This window comes from Balaenoptera musculus, chromosome 2, assembly GCF_009873245.2.
Source record: "Balaenoptera musculus isolate JJ_BM4_2016_0621 chromosome 2, mBalMus1.pri.v3, whole genome shotgun sequence".
Classification (NCBI taxonomy): Eukaryota; Metazoa; Chordata; class Mammalia; order Artiodactyla; family Balaenopteridae; genus Balaenoptera; species Balaenoptera musculus.
Window position 1 is genome coordinate 133,555,706 of NC_045786.1, and position 19,874 is coordinate 133,575,579.

The following is a 19,874-nucleotide window of genomic DNA, read 5'->3' on the forward strand; positions in this document are numbered from 1 at the left end:
ACGTTTGTTCTCTACATCTGTGTCTCAATTTCTGCCCTGCAAACCGGTTCATCTGCACCATTTTTCTAGGTTCCACATATATGCGTTAATATACGATATTTGTTTTTCTCTTTCTGACTTACTTCACTCTGTATGACAGTCTCTAGGTCCATCCACATCTCTACAAATGACCCAATTTCGTTCCTTTTTATGGCTGAGTAATATTCCATTGTATATATGTACCACAACTTCTTTATCCATTCATCTGTCAATGGGCATTTAGGTTGCTTCCATGAACTGGCCATTGTAAATAGTGCTGCAATGAACATTGGGGTGCATGTGTCTTTTTGAATTATGGTTTTCTCTGGGTATATGCCCAGTAGTGGGATTGCTGGATCATATGGTAATTTTTAGTTTTTTAAGGAACCTCCATACTGTTCTCCATAGTGGCTGTATCAATTACATTCCCACCAACAGTGCAGGAGGGTTCCCTTTTCTCCACACCTTCTCCAACATTTGTTGTTTGTAGATTTTCTGATGATGCCCATTCTAAGTGGTGTGAGGTGATACCTCAAAAATATGGAACACTTCACGAATTTGTGTGTCATCCTTGCGCAGGGGCCATGCTAATCTTCTCTGTTTCGTTCCAATTTTAGTATATGTGCTGCCGAAGTGAGCACTGCCTCTCCTCTTCTCTCCTCTTGTTTTCTTTTCAAGAATGCTCCATATGTTAAGGACCAACACTTATCAGGGCATTTGGTTGGAGTAACATCTTGTCCCTACTCTCATTTGGGGACCCATTTGTGGCCCAGGCATTTAGGCTGTCTGATGCCTTTCAAGTTGCCCCAAGACACTCAAGCTTTGGGTAAGCTGAGGATACTCCCAGTCCTACAAGAGAAGCATCCAGGTTTCTATACTTTATATTTTCAATGACTATGTAGGGTCAAGTATAATAGTTGGGGTGAGGAGTGTCTTTTGGCTGAAGATAGAATGGTGGGGATAAGAAATAATTCACTGATAATAATGTTAAGATGGAATTAGAACTTTACATTTTCAATCAATCAAAATTTTTGGAAAAGTTTTAATAACTTGAGAAAATAGTGCCTCACCTCAATTTGCTCACTGTAGCACTCTTTTCTGTTGGTTTTATGTTTTCCTGGACGAGAGTTTCAATAAGATGAATATATCATTGACCTTCCTCTATGGGTGTCTGGAAGAAAACAAAGGAATCATAAAAGAGTATTACTATTCTTGCATAAAAACTGCTATAATACTACAAAGTGCTGTTCTGTTTTATAGTGGGAACCATGCAGTAATAGAGTCTTTATAATGAGGTTTCTTAGAATTTTTGTAATGCATGTGGATTTGAAGATGCAGATGGGATGTAAGTCATTAAACATTAGACCATGGCAATAAGTATGCCACTGTTTTCTTGATAATGTACAGAACTGTGTATTTTTGTGTGTGCATGCCTGTGTGGGCTTTCATTTCAAAAGATAAATATATTTTTAAAACTTCGACAAATAAAGTGCTTTTTGACTATTTGTTAGTTAAGGCAAAAAAAAAAAAAAAAAAAAAGACGGCATGAATCATATGTACAGTGGTTTAGTGGACTCCACACTCATATTGAGAGTAAATCCTCTTAAGATGCCCCTATGAAAACATTTTTTAATATGATATAGAGTTTATATGTCTATATTTAAAATTTTATTCCTAACAAATTTTCTCTTGTGAGATTTTTGTAAAAATTAGCTGCTGTTTCTTAGAATAATGTTTAAGAAGGAATTCTCTCTCTCTATATATATGGGATTTACTATTTTGAAATTTTCTTGTCTTTTTTTTCTTAAAAGTCAAAACAACTCTGAAGATCAAAGGAATCTCTTTTTCAGATTATCCAGGAGTAGAATTTGGGATTTTATTTTAGGAGAAGTATTGAGTACATTCAGAAAATATAAAAAGAAAAAACAACAAAACTCCCAGCTGGAGTGAGAAAAATTAAACCCTTACAGACATTTTTATCTCTGGCCAATTGGTGATTTTCCAACCGGGTCTGTCTTTTGAAATCTGTTTTTTTCTCTTCAAAATTAAACCCCAGTTGTGTCTTAAAAAGGAAACACTCCACCATTCTGTCTATCATGACTCTATAAATTTTCTTTCATGAAGGAAAAAAAGAGTGTTTCTGAGAGTCTTGGAGTAGTCAACCAGGTGATTTCACAGTTGAATTCACATTGTCTGCATTCTCCCCTGTAATATTTCCTTAGCCTATAGAATATAGAATAAATTCTATAGTGAAACCTCAACAGCATCAGAAATCTTTCCTGAGAACAAGAAGTCTCACTAACTGTTTATTGTAGCACATATAATATTCATGAAGTGTTTACAGGTGGCCTTTAAATTTCATTATATTAACCATACCTGATGATCTGTTTGGCTCATGAAACTCTGGTCTAGTGAAATATTGAAGATATTCAGCTATGAAGAGAAGGCCACCAGTATAGCCGAAGACAAAGGTAACCAAACTATCTGTATGTATTATGTACATTCCCTGTACCTGCCAATGTGCAAGGAGCTACAGGGAATACAGCAGATGACACAGCCCTCGTCTATAAGAAATTGATGCCTGGAAGGAGATTCAGAGGCAGAAAAGGTATTAGCACGTTCTTGGAGACAGAGGTCAAAGCTGTAGTCATAATAGCTAATGGGAGAGAAAAAAAGGCAAGAAACAATTAGACTTCAGAAGACATGTGTAACTGTAAAGTATTAGAGTCTTACTTTTAACACAACACTCTTTGACTTTACTTTTATAAATTAACAGTCACCATATTTTGCTTTTCAAATGGCTATAGCTTCCTTTTGGCATTGTTGTGTGTTGATCCCCTTGTATCTCTTATCTGTCTCCTAAGGACCCAGGAGCTTAATTAATGAGTGTTTGCAAGTATCACCAGTAATTACTACCCTCCTCACTTGATAGATCTGCTCTGCTGTAGGGCAGGTGAGGAGTTAGTAGAGACCACTATTATCAGAAATAATTAGCCATTTAGCCAGAGGGGAAGGCTTAGTGGCCTAACCATGGGCTTTACCCATCCAGGTGGGATCAGGGGCTCTATTCTCTAGGGGGTCTATGCAGCCTCTTTGTCTCAGAACCAGCAAGTTTGCTATTTGTGTCTTTTGGCTAACAATTTTCCTTCCCTCAAAAATCTTTGAAAAGTCACCAGGGTACCAGCTGGGAGAAGCATACTAGACTTTGGAGGACCAAGAGCATTTGCCTCCTTCACCAGAGTACTCAGTAATGTTTTCCTACAGTCCCTCTTGTGGCACTTTGTTTCCTGGATTGACTGCTCCAACAGCCATGCTCAGGGAGCCTGCAAGAGTAGCAGAAGGGGGATAACAATGGGCAGCCCTGGGAACAGCTGGAGGGGGAGAGACAAGCTGTATGTAGTAAATCTTCATGGACAGAGAAGATGAAAAGTGGGGTCACATAGGAACCCCAGACTGAAAAATGTAAGGGCAGACGTGCTGAGATACAGCACTCCATTTAGGATAAGCCTCTTTCTCACATGGACATTTCTATGTAGGATGCCCCAGAGTGGGTATTCACAGGTACTTATTTAATGAACACTAATCATTTTTTAAAAATGTATTATTTTTTAACTTTTTATTTTATATTGGAGTATAGTTGATGAACAATGTTGTGATACTTTCAGGTGTACAGCAAAGTAATTCAGTTATACACATACATGCATCTATTCTTTTGCAAATTCTTTTCCCATTTAGGTTGTTACGTAATATTGAGCAGAGTTCCCTGTGTTATACAATAGGTCCTTATTGGTTATCCATTTTAAATATAGCAGTGTGCACATGTCAATCCCAAATCCCCTAACTATTCCTTCCCCCAACCCTTTCCCCCGGTAACCCTTAAGTTCGTTCTCTAAGTCTGTGAGTGTGCTTCTGCTTTGTAAGTAAGTTCATTTGTATCATTTCTTTTTAGATTCCGCTTATAAGGGATATCATATGATATTTCTCTTTCTCTGTCTGAGTTACTTCATTCAGTATGACAATCTCTAGGTCCGTTGCTGCAAATGGCATTATTTCATTCTTCTGAATGGCTGAGTAATATTCCATTGTATATATGTGCCACATCTCCATTTTTTAAACCAGTGCTCTCCAACAGAAATACAATGTTCATGGCATATGTAATTTAAAATTTTCTAGTAGCCACACTAAAAAAGTAAAAAGAAACTGGTAAAATTAATTTTAATAATGCATTTTATTTAACCCAGTATATCCAAAATATTATCATTTCAGCATGCAATCACTATTAAAATGATTAACGAGCTATTTTACATGATTTTTTCTTTTGTACTAGGTCTTCAAAATTCGATGTGAATTTTACACTTACAGCACATCTCAGTTTGGTCTGGCTACGTTTCAAATGCTCCATAGTGCCATGTGGGTAGTGGCTTGCATACTGGACAGCACCACTCTAGGGCATGGCCTTGTAGGCCAACTGGTCTTCTGTATGGATAAAGAAAGTACTTTATGTTTTAAAACTGAACAGCGATAGCCAGAAAATGACAGCACGACCCCCACTGAATAAAACCAACCAACCAACCAACAAACCAAAAACCTATTAAGAACAGCCTGCTGGATTCTCAACAAATTTGAATTCATCATAAAGGGGTCCAGAGGTGGGTCTTGGTGAGATAGCCAATTCTTCTCCACAGAAATTTTAGTACAGGTTTTGTGACTAAATTATTCCCACCAGCTGAATGCTACGTGGCATTCTCCAGGATGACAATATCAGTGTATTAATTTATCTCTGGTTGGAGGTTCTGGGAAGTTAGGTAGAGAAGGCCAGCTAGTGTTTTCTATACTCAGGCAGCCATATAGGTCCCTTGCATTCAGTGGCAGAAAACTAAGTCGAGTTTATTTTCTTGTCTGCCCTGCACTGAGATTCAACGCAGATGGCTTGTTCTGTCGACCAGGGTCTGTATGCCTCGGTGCCTTGGCTGAGGGATGGCGCATTGTTGGAATCGCTGGAGGAATGGAAATGGTGAGGGGATTTGGAATGAAAGATGTTTGCAGTAGAATGAAAAATGATTGTTGCCTTGCCATCCTTATTCTTCCCATACTCAAATAAGCAAAGTGGGTATTTTGAACAAATTTTAAAAGCACTTGGGGAAAGAGGAGCATTACAGCACTAGTTCACCAGGCACCATTGTTCTTCCTCAGAAAACCTAGATAATACAAAATGATCAATTTGGTTTTTCGTACTGTTGCTGAGTAAGAATTTGATTTATAATGAGAAGTATACTGCTCTTAAAGGTGACATTTTGGTTTTGCTTTTCTGTCATGAAAGGAATTTTATAGAAAACTGGAAAATATAGAAAAACATAAGAAAAAGAATTCAAAACTCATTATCTCACCATCCAGTAATATACCAATATGAGGTTAACAGTCATTATTTTCTTGAGTTTCTTTTTCCTCTGCAAATGTGCATATATTTAAGAATTGGTATTATAAGTAAATGTGTGCTCTTTTTCACTTGATATAGCATAAACATTTTACCACGTGTTGTCATTCTTTATAAACTATACATTTGCAGAATATGCTATATGACAGTGTATTCATTCTTGCCCTTGTTGTTAGACTTTGAAGTATTTTCTAGTACTTCCTAAGTGACATGCAGAAAAATTTTAATTTACCCAATTTAAATCTTAAATAGCTTGGTTTAAAAGTCACTCTTTGGCATTTATAATAAAATAATAAGCTGTAAGGAGAAGCTGAAATTAAAAAAGGCTTTTATTTCATAACCTCTTGCCTTGTACCCAGGAACTTTTCTCTGAAGTTGAGTTGTGCTCTGTCTTGCATAAAGCAACTACCAATTGTGTGCAAATCAATGAGAACTACTTTTTTCTGGTCACGCACTTTTTGAGTTATTAGACACAACAATGGTGGACAGTGTATGTCCAGAGAAAACACACCCTCTGTATTCTCAGTTGTGACACTTCTGCCTTAGACTCAGGAGGCATCTAGTTGGTGGTACTTGTTCTTAAAATGGCATTTGGTTCCTAAGTGCAGTTTTTCTGGAGAAATTTTTTTTGAAACTCCTGATAACATTGACTAAATGTCAAGAGACTTGTATTTATTGATTTTCCAGCTTTTTATTATAAAAAGTTTTTTTAAAAAGGGAAAATTCCAGAGACCTTCAAGATGGCGGAGGAGTGAGACATGGAGATAGCCTTCCTCCCCACAAATACATCAGAAATACATCTACATGTGGAACAACTCCTACAGAACACCTACTGAACACTGGCAGAAGACCTCAGACCTCCCAAAAGGCAAGAAACTCCCCAGGTACTTGGGTAGGGCAAAAGAAAAGGAAAAACAGAGACAAAAGAATAGGGATGGGACCCGCACCAGTGGGAGGGAGCTGTGAAGGAGGAAAGGTTTCCACGCACTAGGAAGCCCCTTCGCGGGCAGAGACTGCGGGTGGCAGAGGGGGGAAGCTTCGGCGCCACGGAGGAGAGCGCAGCCACAGGGGTGCGGAGGGCAAAGCGGAGAGGTTCCCGCACGGAGGAGTGGTGCCGAGCAGCACTCACCAGCCCGAGAGGCTTGTCTGCTCACCCGCTGGGGCGGGCGGGGCTGGGGGCTGAGGCTCGGGCTTCGGTCAGATCGCAGGGAGAGGACTGGGGTTGGCGGCGTGAACACAGCCTGAAGGGGTTAGTGCACCACAGCTGGCCGGGAGGGAGTCCGGGAAAAAGTCTGCAGCTGCCGAAGAGGCAAGAGACTTTTTCTTCCCTCTTTGTTTCCTGGTGCGCGAGGAGAGGGGATTCAGAGCGCCGCCTAAACGAGCTCCAGAGAAGGGCGCGAGCCGCGGCTATCAGCGCGGACCCCAGAGACGGGCGTGAGACGCTAAGGCTGCTGCTGCCGCCACCAAGAAGCCTGTGTGCGAGCACAGGTCACTCTCCACACCGCCCCTCCCGGAAGCCGGTGCAGCCCGCCACTGCCAGGGTCCCGTGATCCAGGGACAGCTTACCCGGGAGAACGCACTGCGCGCCTCAGGCTGCTGCAACGTCACGCCGGCCTCTGACGCCGCAGGCTCGCCCCGCCTCCTCTGTACCCCTCCCTCCCCGCGGCCTGGGTGAGCCAGAGCCCCCGAATCAGCTGCTCCTTTAACCCCGTTCTGTCTGGGCGGGAACAGACGCCCTCAGGCGACCTACACGCAGAGGCGGGTCCAAATCCAAAGCTGAACCCTGGGAGCTGTGCGAACAGAGAAGAGAAAGGGAAATCTCTCCCAGCAGCCTCAGAAGCAGCGGATTAAATCTCCACAATCAACTTGATGTACCCTGCATCTGTGGAATACCTGAATAGACAACGAATCATCCCAAAATTGAGGAGGGGGACTTTGGGAGCAACGATACATATATTTTTTTCCTTTTTCTCTTTTTGTGAGTGTGTATGTGTATGCTTCTTTGTGTGATTTTGTCTGTATAGCTTTGCTTTTACCATTTGTCATAGGGTTCTGTCTGTCCTTTTTTTTTTTTTTTTTTAAGTATAGTTTTTAGCACTTGTTATCATTGGTGGATTTGTTTTTTGGTTTGGTTGCTCTCTTCTTTCTTTTATTTTTTTTCTTTTTTTATTACTTAAAATTCTTTTTAAATTTGTAATAATTATTTTTTTATTTTAATAACTTTATATTCTTTTCTTTTTTCCTTTCTTTCTTTCTTTTTTCTCCCTTTTCTTCTGAGCCATGTGGCTGACAGGGTCTTGGCGCTCCGGCCAGGTGTCAGGCCTGTTCCTCTGAAGTGGGAGAGCCAAGTTCAGGACATTGGTCCACCACAGACCTCCCAGCTCCACATAATATTAACAGTGAAAGCTCTCCCAGAGATCTTCATCTCAACACTAAGACCCTACACTAAACGACCAGCAAGCTACAGTGCTGGACACCCTATGCCAAACAACTAGCAAGACAGGAACACAACCCCACCCATTAGCAGAGAGGCTGCTAAAAATCATAACAAGTTCACAGACACCCCAAAACACACCACTGGACACAGTCCTGCCCACCAGAAAGACAAGATCCAGCCTCATCCTCCAGAACACAGGCACCAGTGCCCTCCACCAGGAAGCCTACACAACCCACTGAACCAACCTTAGCCACTGGAGGCAGACACCAAAAACAATGGGAACTATGAACCTGCAGCCTGCAAAAAGGAGACCCTACATGTTTCTCATGTAGAAGACAGAGAAACACACTTCAGACCGGGGGACACATACAGACTGAAAGTGAGAGAATGGAGAAACATATTCCATGCAAATGGAAATCAAAAGAAAGCTGGAGTAGCAACTCTCATATCAGACAAAATAGACTTTAAAATAAAGATTATTACAAGAGACAAAGAAGGACGCTGCATAATGATCAAGGGGTCAATCCAAGAAGAAGATATAACAATTGTAAATATTTATGAACCCAACATAGGAGCACTCAATACATAAGGCAAATGCTAACAGCCATAAAACGGGAAATCAACAGTAACACAATCATAGTAGGGGACTTTAACACCCCACTTTCACCAATGGACAGATCATCCAAAATGAAAATAAATAAGGAAACACAAGCTTTAAGTGACACATTAAACAAGATGGACTTGATATTTATAGGACATTCCATCCAAAACCAACAGAATACACTTTCTTCTCAAGTGCTCATGGAACATTCTCCAGGATAGATCATATCTTGGGTCACAAATCAAGCCTTGGTAAACTTAAGAAAATTGAAATCATAACAAGTATCTTTTCTGACCACAATGCTATGAGACTATATATCAATTACAGGAAAAAATCTGTAAAAAATATAAATACATGGAGGCTAAACAATACACAATACTTAATAACCAAGCAATCACTGAAGAAATCAAAGAGGAAATCAAAAAATACCTAGAAACAAATGACAATGAAAACATGACTACCCAAAACCTATGGGATGCAGCAAAAGCAGTTCTAAGAGGGAAGTTTATAGCAAAACAATCCTACCTCAAGAAACAAGAAACATATCAAATAAACAACCTAACCTTACACCTAAAGCAATTAGAGAAAGAACAAAAAAACCCCAAAGTTAGCAGAAGGAAAGAAATCATAAAGATCAGATCAGAAATAAATGAAAAAGAAATGAAGGAAGCAATAACAAAGATCAATAAAACTAAAAGCTGGTTATTTGAGAAGATAAACAAAATTGATAAACCATTAACCAGACTCATCAAGAAAAAAAGGGAGAAGACTCAAATCAATAGAATTAGAAATGAAAAAGGAGAAGTAACAACTGACACTGCAGAAATACAAAGGATCATGAGAGATTACTACAAGCAACTCTATGCCAATAAAATGGACAACCTGGAAGAAATGGACAAATTCTTAGAAAAGCACAACCTTCTGAGACTAAACCAGGAAGAAATAGAAAATATAAACAGACCAATCACAAGCACTGAAATTGAGACTGTGATTAAAAATCTTCCAACAAACAAAAGCCCAGGACCAGATGGCTTCACAGGCGAATTCTATCAAACATTTAGAGAAGAGCTAACACTTATCCTTCTCAAACTCTTCCAAAATATAGCAAAGGGAGGAACACTCCCAAACTCATTGTAGGAGGCCACCATCACCCTGATACCAAAATCAGACAAAGATGTCACAAAGAAAGAAAACTACAGGCCAATATCACTGATGAACATAGATGCAAAAATCCTCAACAAAATACTAGCAAACAGAATCCAACAGCACATTAAAAGGATCATACACCATGATCAAGTGGGGTTTATCCCAGGAATGCAAGGATTCTTCAATATACGCAAATCAATCAACGTGATACACCATATTAACAAATTGAAGGATAAAAACCATATGCTCATCTCAATAGATGCAGAAAAAGCTTTCGAAAAAATTCAACCCCAGTTATGACAAAAGCCCTCCAGAAAGTAGGCATAGAGGGAACTTACCTCAACATAATAAAGGCCACATATGACAAACCCACAGCCAACGTCATTTTCAAATGTGAAAAACTGAAACCATTTCCACTAAGATCAGCAACAAGACAAGGTTGTCCACTCTCACCACTATTATTCAACATAGTTTTGGAAGTTTTAGCCACAGCAATCAGAGAAGAAAAAGAAATAAAAGGAATCCAAATCGGAAAAGAAGAAGTAAAGCTGTCACTGTTTGCAGATGACATGATACTATACATAGAGAATCCTAATGATGCTACCAGAAAACCAGTAGAGCTAATCAATGAATTTGGTAAAGTAGCAGGATACAAAATTAATGCACAGAAATCTCTAGCATTCCTATACACTAATGATGAAAAATCTGAAAGAGAAATGAAGGAAACACTCCCATTTACCATTGCAACAAAAAGAATAAAATACCTAGGAATAAACCTACCTATGGAGACCAAAGACCTGTATGCAGAAAACTATAAGACACTGATGAAAGAAATTAAAGATGATACAAACAGATGGAGAGATACGCTATGTTCTTGGATTGGAAGAATCAACATTGTGAAAATGACTATACTACCCAAAGCAATCTACAGATTCAATGCAATCCCTATCAAACTACCAATGGCATTTTTCACAGAACTAGAACAAAAAATTTCACAATTTGTATGGAAACACAGAAGACCCCAAATAGCCAAAGCAATCTTGAGAAAGAAAAACAGAGCTGGAGGAATCAGGCTCCCAGACTTCACACTATACTACAAAGGTACAGTAATCAAGACAGTATGGTACTGGCACAAAAACGGAAACATAGATCAATGGAACAGGACAGAAAGCCCAGAGATAAACCCATGCACATATGGTCACCTTATTTTTGATAAAGGAGGCAAGAATATACAATGAAGAAAAGACAGCCTCTTCAATAAGTGGTGCTGGGAAAACTGGGCAGCTACATGTAGAAGAATGAAATGAGAACACTCCCTAACACCATACACAAAAATAAACTCAAAATGGATTAAAGACCTAAATGTAAGGCCAGACACTATAAAACTCTTAGAGGAAAACATAGAACACTCTATGACATAAATCACAGCAAGATCCTTTTTGACCCACCTCCTAGAGTAATGGAAATAAAAAGAAAAATAAACAAATGGGACCTAATGAAACTTAAAAGCTTTTGCACAGCAAAGGAAACCATAAACAAGACAAAAAGACAGCCCTCAGAATGGGAGAAAATATGTGCAAATGAAACAACTGACAAAGGATTAATCTCCAAAATTTACAAGCAGCTCATGCAGCTCAATATCAAAAAACAAACAACCCAATCCAAAAATGGGCAGAAGACCTAAATAGAAATTTCTCCAAAGAAGATATACAGATAGCCAAGAAACACATGAAAGAATGCTCAACATCACTAATCATTAGAGAAATGCAAATCGAAACTACAGTGAGGTATCACCTCATTCCAGTCAATGGCCATCATTAAAAAATCTGCGAACAATAAATGCTGGAGATGGTGTGGAGAAAAGGGAACCCTCTTGCACTGTTGGTGGGAATGTAAATTGATACAGCCACTATGGAGAACAGTATGGAAGTTCCTTAAAAAACTAAAAATAGAACTACCATATGACCCAGCAATCCCACTACTGGGCATATACCCTGAGAAAAACATAATTCAAAAAGAGTCATGTACCACAATGTTCATTGCAGCTCTGTTTAGAGTAGCCAGGACATGGGAGCAACTTCAGTGTCCATCGACAGATGAATGGATAAAGAAGATGTGGCACATATATACAATGGAATATTACTCAGCCATAACAAGAAACGAAATTGAGTTATTTGTAATGAGGTGCTTGGGCCTAGAGTCTGTCATACAGAGTGAAGTAAGTCAGCAAGAGAAAAACAAATACCATATGCTAACACATATATATGGAATCTAAAAAAAAAAAAAATGGTCATGAAGAACCTAGGGGCAGGACAAGAATAAAGTCGCAGAGGTAGAGAATGGACTTGAGGACACGGGGTTGGGGGAAGGGTAAGCTGGGACGAAGTGAGAGAGTGGCATGGACTAATACATACTACCAAATGTAAAATAGCTACCTAGTGGGAAGCAGCCGCATAGCACAGGGAGATCAGCTCTGTCCTTTGTGACCACCTAGCGGGGTAGGATAGGGAGTGCGGGAGGAAGACACAAGAGGGAGGAGATATGGGGATGTATGTATATGTATAGCTGATTCGCTTTGTTATAAAGGAGAAACTAACACACCATTGTAAAGCAATTATACTCCAATAAAGAGGTTTTTAAAAAAAAGTAAAAATAAAAAGGGAAAATTCCAAATAGATACAAAGTAACCATTAATATAATGATACGTACCCATTATCCAGCTTCAACAATGATCAATATTCTACCATTCTTGCTTCATCTATACTTTTATCCACTCCCCATACCTTCCACTTGATACCCTCCTGTAACTCACATCCCTATCGTGGTGTAGAACATTTCCATCTCCCAAGAAATTTTTTTTATGTCTCTTTCCATACAATCCTCCTGCCCATCCCCCTCTGCCAATATGCAACCACTGTTCTAATACTTTTCACCTTAGATGTCTTTTGCCTATTTTAGAATTTCATGTAAATAAAATCATGCAGTATGTACCCTTTGTGACCAGTTTCATTCACTTAGCATTATGTCTGTGAGATTCATCCCTATTGTTGCAAGTATAGTAGTTTGTTCATTTTTATTGCCAAATAGTATTTTTTGGTGGAAATACATCACAATTTGTTGATTCATTCTCCTGCTAACTGATATTTGGTTCATTCCCATTTCAGGGATATGAGCATTCGTGTATAAGTCCTAGTGTGAACATATGTCTTCAATTCTCTTGGGTCACTAAGTAGGAGTGGAATTGCTGGGTCACAGGGTAGGCACATTTTAACTCTATAAGAAACTGCCATCTCCTTTCCCATTCCTGCCAGCTGTGTATGACAGTTCCAGTTGTTCACTATCCTTACCAACATTTGCTGCTTTTCTTCTTAATTTTAGCCATTCTGGTGGTTTGTAGTGGTATCTCGTTGTGGACTTTTTTTGCATTTCCCTGATGACTAACAATGTCATTTTTTCCCATGGGCTTATTGTCCGTTTGTGAAGTGTCTGTTCAAGAAAGACTTATTTTTTTCAGACTAAGCTTATGTTCTAGGCACTGTTTCTTTGTGCCAGGGCACAGGATGGGAGTATATTTCTCAAAGTAGGATGCATAGGAAAGCTCTGCAGGGTCACAGCTTACTTCTGTGCTTTGTTCTAGATTTCTCCTCCACTTGAAGCCCGTCTTCCAACTTTCTGGTATCACTCATTTCCTAATACTGACATTCTGACTTCTCCCTTGGCTGGGATTGCGATTCCCTTTGTCTTTACTCTCTGTTTAGGGCAAGTTTCATTGCCAAGCTCTTTAGTGCTATGTAGCTTTAACTCAATACATTAGCATTTCAAAAGGTCCACTGAGAACTCAGGAACACATTCTAATCCAGAGCCATGAGAATTAAAAATACCTCAAATAACTCTATTTTGAAACATTGGAATTGAGTCAAGAAGTAATATATTTCAGGATTGCCAAGAGACACCAACATTATTTATAGAAACTTAAGCGCATTTGAAGAAAGGTTGTGATTTATATCTAAGTCACAGTGCTTACCCTGCAAGCTAAATGATGCTCCTCAAACTCTGGTGAAGGATACATTTAAAAAAATTCCCAATCCATCATGGACGAATACTCTTATAAATACAGAATGTTGCAGCAATGTGAACTTACTATAAAGGTTTCTATACGCGTATGTACTTTCTATTTCTGCTCGCAGACAGTTAATAGTTTATGGATTGGAACTAGTCTTTGGGCCACTCTTTGAGCAGCCCTCATTCACAGCACAGACTCTGGAGTTAGGATGCTTATGTTTGAATCCTGACTTCATCACTTGTTAGCTGGGTGGCCTTGAGGAAGCTTTTTATCTCAGTTTCCTCATTTGTAAAATGGAGATGATGATAGTAACAGCACCTACTGCATAAGTTTGTGAAGATTATATGAGTTAATATACAGAAAGCACCTACAACAGTGCCTGGCATATGGTAAGTGTTGGGTAAGGGTTAGCTATTATTATCACTGTCATTTCTGAAGTCCTGTATCAGCCAGGACATTTTCAGTTATGGCTGACAGAAACCCAGTTCAAGTTAACTTAAACGAAAAAGGCATATGTTGGTATTTGTAACCGGGTGCTCATATGATATTATCTAAATCTGATACTACGCTTCTTTCTTCTGTGTTAGTTCTGTTCTCAGATGGGCTCTTCCTGTGGGTGGCAAGATGGCCACCAGCTAGCTGCTCCTGGCTTACATCTTACTCTTAGCAACCCAATGGAAAAAGAGTCCCACCTTCCTACTTTCCCCAAGTTTAGATTATTACTTCCATTGAGCTGACTTGGTTCATGTCAAGAGACTTTCAGCACAACAACAACTAAGAATTCAGGACAAATAATCCTCTGAAAAAAAATGCAGTACTGTTACCAGAATAAGAAAGAATGGATGTTTTTGTCAAATAATTGAGGAAATGAGTTAGAATCTACTATATCTTTGGGATGGATAATGATTTTATCCATGGTGGAGATTTTAGAAAAATATACCCCATAAGAGGAAAATGCCATTTATTCTCTGGGAGATGCTTACAGTATATGAGATAGAAGGTGGTAGACAGTGACCTAATAAAAACCATGATTTGGGTCTTCTAAAATATGGTCTTCTGAACAACAGGATGTAGTGTGTTGGAAATATTTAGTAAAAATATTTTTATAAAATTAGCCAACATGAATCAGAAGAGCTTAAGCAGTCACCAGCAAGAAATGTAATTAGTCTTGTAGAAAAGCTGAGTCCAGTGGTCACATATGGGGCACCTGCAATGTGAGGGGAAAGAAGACATCAGTGTTTTGCTCGAATCATATGAAAAGGTGAGTGGGTGCTCCTTGCATTGCATCATTTGTTTGTAAAGTCTGTGCTGAGAACTCCATAGTTTTTTTGTATGATGTGATGGAGGAAATTATGAGTTGTGAATGTTCTCCTCATTTGTGCTCTTAATGCTTGCCAGGTTATGAGAGGTTGGGAAGAAATTGGTTGGTTCAGGGTATAGAAACTTAGTTTATTTCTCTGTAGGCAGATAGCTAGGTCATGGAAACTTGTTGGAAAGATGGGATTTATTGAGTTGCTTTCTTAGATCAAGGGCTTGTGGGGATTAAGGGGCTCTGAGAGACCCACTTTACTGCATCCCAGAGACTCACAAGATTGTACTTCCTTACTGATGAGAGAAGACATCTGAACATATTCTACTTAAAACTGCAGAGGAAAAAACCCCCAAGACTTTCTGATATGGTTAAGAAAGTGTAGGTATTCACACACATACACCACAGGTAACTGGTTACGACACTCATTTTCCAATGCTGAACTGCTCTGATCTCCCCAGAATAACAAAGTTTGAAGAACTACATGGCCATTTAATAGAGATAAAACCCCATTTTCAGACCAGTGTTATAAATTTTCGACCCATTTGAATTCTACTTTAAATTTCTGCAGGTGTTTATTGGAGTATAAACCTATATCTGAATAATCAAGCATCCCTTTAGGATATCTTAATTAAAAGAGGAAATGCTTGAGTTGAATTCCAATTCTGTCCACCATAAGAAAAATATCTCTGGAATTTTGGAAATGAGTATGTGAATTTTAAATGATCTGGAAATGTAACCGAACTTTAGGAAATGCTTCCATCAGCCTGGCTTCATGATGCAAACTGGAAGTAATGAAATTGAACCAGCACCACACCAGTAGCATCGGAAACATGATATAGGAATTGAGTAGGTCCCACACTGAAAATACTGAGTGATTTTCCAGATTGTTTAAGACCCCTTGCTATTCAAGATGCGGTCCACGGAATAGCATTATAGACATAATCTAGGAACTCTTTAGCAATGTGGACTCTCAGCCTGCCCTCCTTTCCTCTAGACCTACTGATTCAGAATCTGCACTTTAATAACAAGATTCCCAAATAATTCCAATATACATTAAAGTTTGAGGAGCACTGGCATATTTTTTTCCCCTCCATCAGACGCCTGGGATGATGATTAAAACTAGATTTTTGTGTCCTACCCTGGGCTTTCTGAATTAGAGTCTCTAATTCAGAGGACTGGGATTCTGAGTTCTTCATAAATCCCCTGGGGATTCTGCTGAATGGTCTGATTTGAGAATTTCTAGTTAGTCTCTTAAATGCAGATTTGATTGAAATTCATTAATATTAGCATAAGACCCCTATGTGCTTCTATTTAGGCAAAGTTGATGGAACTGCTTTAGGAGCTGCTTTCAGAGTATTGATATTGCCAAGATTAAATATTTTTGATTAGTTAACAAGTAATATTTTACTATTGTTATCAATAAAAGCTCATGTGATTCCCTTCTGTCCCTCTACACACACATTCATGGACTTCTGACTCTGTGGTCACTAATGAAGAAAAAATTGAGATGTTTTGGTCATCATGGGATTTCTTTGATCATAGCTATTTGGATTCATACTTATCTTTGTTTCCATATTCTAAGGTAGGTACACACAGTTTATTACAAGTTATTATACAAATTATTATAAGTAACTTGAGGAACAAACTATTAAAGATGCTTAAGTACTGGTTCTGTAGGCTCAAAGCATGGAGAAAATAGATTGCTCCTGATTAGTGTGGAAAACAAGGAACTGAGTTTGATGTTGGGGAGGACATTTCAGACAGAGAAACCCTGAGTAGAGACTCAGAAGAAGATAAGCATGTTGGATAGTTGTGGAATAGGGAGCAGTCTAGTGTGGTGGTTGTATAAATAATGAATGGACTTCATTATTTGGGCAGTTAGGAACTGGAAGTTTTAGGGAGTGACATGACCAGACCTATGTCTTTGGAAGATTTATCTGGCAAAAAAGACTTTGGAAAGATGGGAGCTGGGAGGAAATGGAGGAAGGAAGACACTGGGAGATTATTGAAGCATGGCAGAGAGAATGGAAAAGAGGGAGCAGATTAAATGTCCACCAAGGATTTGAACTGTGATGGTAGTAGTAGGAATAAAAAGAAGGGATGAGAATGTGAGAAATCTTGCAGAGAATCTATAGTATTTAGCAATCTCTTAGATCTTAAGGCATAAGGATTGTGAGATGACACAAATAAACTCTAGATGAATGGGAAAATAGTGATACCCTTAATAGAAATTGAAAAATCAGGGGAAAGACTGTATTAGTTTGAGGTAGTATTGCTACTTAGAAAATGGTAGGTGGAAATGTTCAGTTGCCAGATGGAAATGTGAGTCTAGAGACAAGAAGTTATCTACCCAAAGTATGATAACTGAAGCAACAGCAGGGGAGGAAATCATCAAAGGAGGGTGTGTCAGGGGAAATAGAAATGGAGCAATGATAAGAGTCAGAGGCCATCCACATTTAGGGGTGAGAGGAGGAGAAAGAATCTTCAAGTAAGTTAGAGAAAAACCAGAAAGGTTGGAACAGAATGAGGCGCTGCTGCATTTTGAAAGTCAGAGGGAGATTTTCCACATGAAGAAGGTGGGCAACAGTATTAAGTAGTACTACAGAATTGAGAAGGATCAGGCATGAGATAAAGCAGTCAGAGAGAAAAGACAATTATGTGGCTCCAGTTGACCATGGAGGGAAATAGATTTAGGAGGGCAGTGATGACTGAAGTCAGGTCACAGAGACTTAAAACAATGAGTACTTCAGTTGGAAAGGCAGGGAGTGAAGATGCTTCTCTCAGGGAACTGGTGGTGAAGGAAATGGGACACAGAGGAAAGGAAAAGGAGATAGGACTACAAAATTGATACATTCAAAAAATTGAATAACTAGAGTTTATTAGAAGACAGAGAAGATGGACCCAACAGTGGAGGAGAAGCTGATATAATCATACTTAGGGTAATTTTTGGTACCCAGGGTTCAGGAGGCTAGGACGAGGTGGGAAAGGATGAAATCAACCACGGACACTGAACACTGTTCCTCCTTCAGAGACAAGCTGGTCTCAGAGAAAGTCTTTCTGCTCTCAAGGATTCCAACCTAGTAAAAAAAAAGATCAGAGGTGCACCAAATAACAATGCCGCAGAAGGGTTTTACTACACACCACACAGACACTCCTCTAACCTGTGTTCCTGGAGATTCTTTTTCTCCCTTTGCATCCAAAGCCATGAGTAACATAAACAGATTCATTCTCTTATGAGTCACACATGCTTCTTTTTTTTTTCAAGTTTCATCAAAGTCAGAAGCTCATCTCTATCTCTGGACGTCTAGTGGGCTCCTATATTTTTTCCCAGTGTTTTGGTAACTTCTATGATAATAGAGACCTAAGCTTGTAGAGGGAAGTGATGGATTGAATCCTATTTATGAAAATTGGTACTTATCTTGGGAAAAGTTAACCAATTTCCTTGAGCCCCAGTTCTGTTCATCTGTAAAACTGAGTGATAACTACTTCAAAAGGTGGTCGTGAGCATTTAATGAAAAGGTGTATATATATAGAATACCTGGCAATACACTCATGCCAGTAGGCACTCTATAAATGCTCTTTGAGTTCCAAGAAATTCAGTGAGTTCCAAGATGGCAGAGTCTGTGTCTCACACCCGTGCTTGTGGTAAGGGGGGCAGACATCTTCCTTGAAGACATCTTCTTTGAAGATACGTTTCTTGAAGATATCCTATCATGTTAGTCTCTTGCTGGATCACTTTCATCTTCAACAACTGTTGCCTCTCCTGTGTCCCTTCCCGTTTTGGTTTCATTCTCTCTCTGTGTTTCATTGTTCTCAGGATGCACATTTTGAAATTGTCACTAATTCCCTGTTCATGATGAATTTGTTGACCTTTCAAGGACTGTTTTAATTTTAGGAGAGGATGGTGGGAAGAGGGTAGTGCTTAACACTAGGGACCAAAATGCTCATGGTAGGCAGAATTTTCACATCAGTCTCTCACATAAAAGTTCTGCCAAACCTGCAATGTGGTCCACAGACATGCATCTTCAGCGTCACCCAGGAGCTTGCAAGAAATACAGATTCTCAGGTCTTGTCCAAAACCTTCAAACCTTCAGAATCCAAGATAATTGGGTGATTTACATGCACATTAAAGTCTGAGAGGCACTGTTTTAGGGAAAGAGCTATTTCATAAGGTGGTTGTGAGGATTTAATGAGAAAGCATGCACAGAGCACCTAATATATGCAGGTGTGTTAGTGGATGCTTAATAAATATTCTTGCTAAATCCCAAGATGGCAGAAGGAGTCCTCTGTCTTCAGGGCCAATGATGTAAAATGCAGATAAAGAGAGAAAGGACAAACAATGTAGCACTCTTTAGAGTACTAAAATAGGAAGTTTTTTTTTTTTTTCCTCTGTTTTTTGCCAGAGGAAAGGAAAATAATAAAGGCAGAGGAAGGAATGAACATAACTAGAAAATAAGAGTGAGAAAATATGGAGTGGAAAAACAAGGTACTTAGGAATGAAATACCTTGAGGTGATGAAAGAAGAAATAAACAAGGGTAAAAGAGCTCTTAAAATGCACACTGCCAGGGACTTCCCTGGTGGCCCAGTGGTTAAGAATCTTCCTGACAATGCAGGGCACATGGGTTCGAGCCCTGGTTGGGGAAGATCCCACATGCCGTGGAGCAACTAAGCCTGTGTGCCACAACTACTGAGCCTGCATTGTAGAACCCGTGAGCCACAACTACTGAGCCTGTGTGCCACAACTACTGAAGCCCACGCGCCTAGAGCCCATGCTCCGCAGCAAAGGGAAGGCAACGCAATGAGAAGCCCATGCACCACAACAAAGAGTAGCCCCTGCTCGCTGCAACTAGAGAAAGCCCAAG

General features: G+C 39.4%; 1 non-coding gene across 1 annotated transcript; it reads right to left on the reverse strand.

Annotated features, from left to right (window-relative positions):
* Window positions 1-552: 552 nt before the first annotated feature.
* LOC118891589 lies at window positions 553-659 on the reverse strand. Its single transcript, XR_005019142.1, has one exon. It is a non-coding gene; the product is annotated as a U6 spliceosomal RNA (small nuclear RNA).
* Window positions 660-19,874: the final 19,215 nt, after the last annotated feature.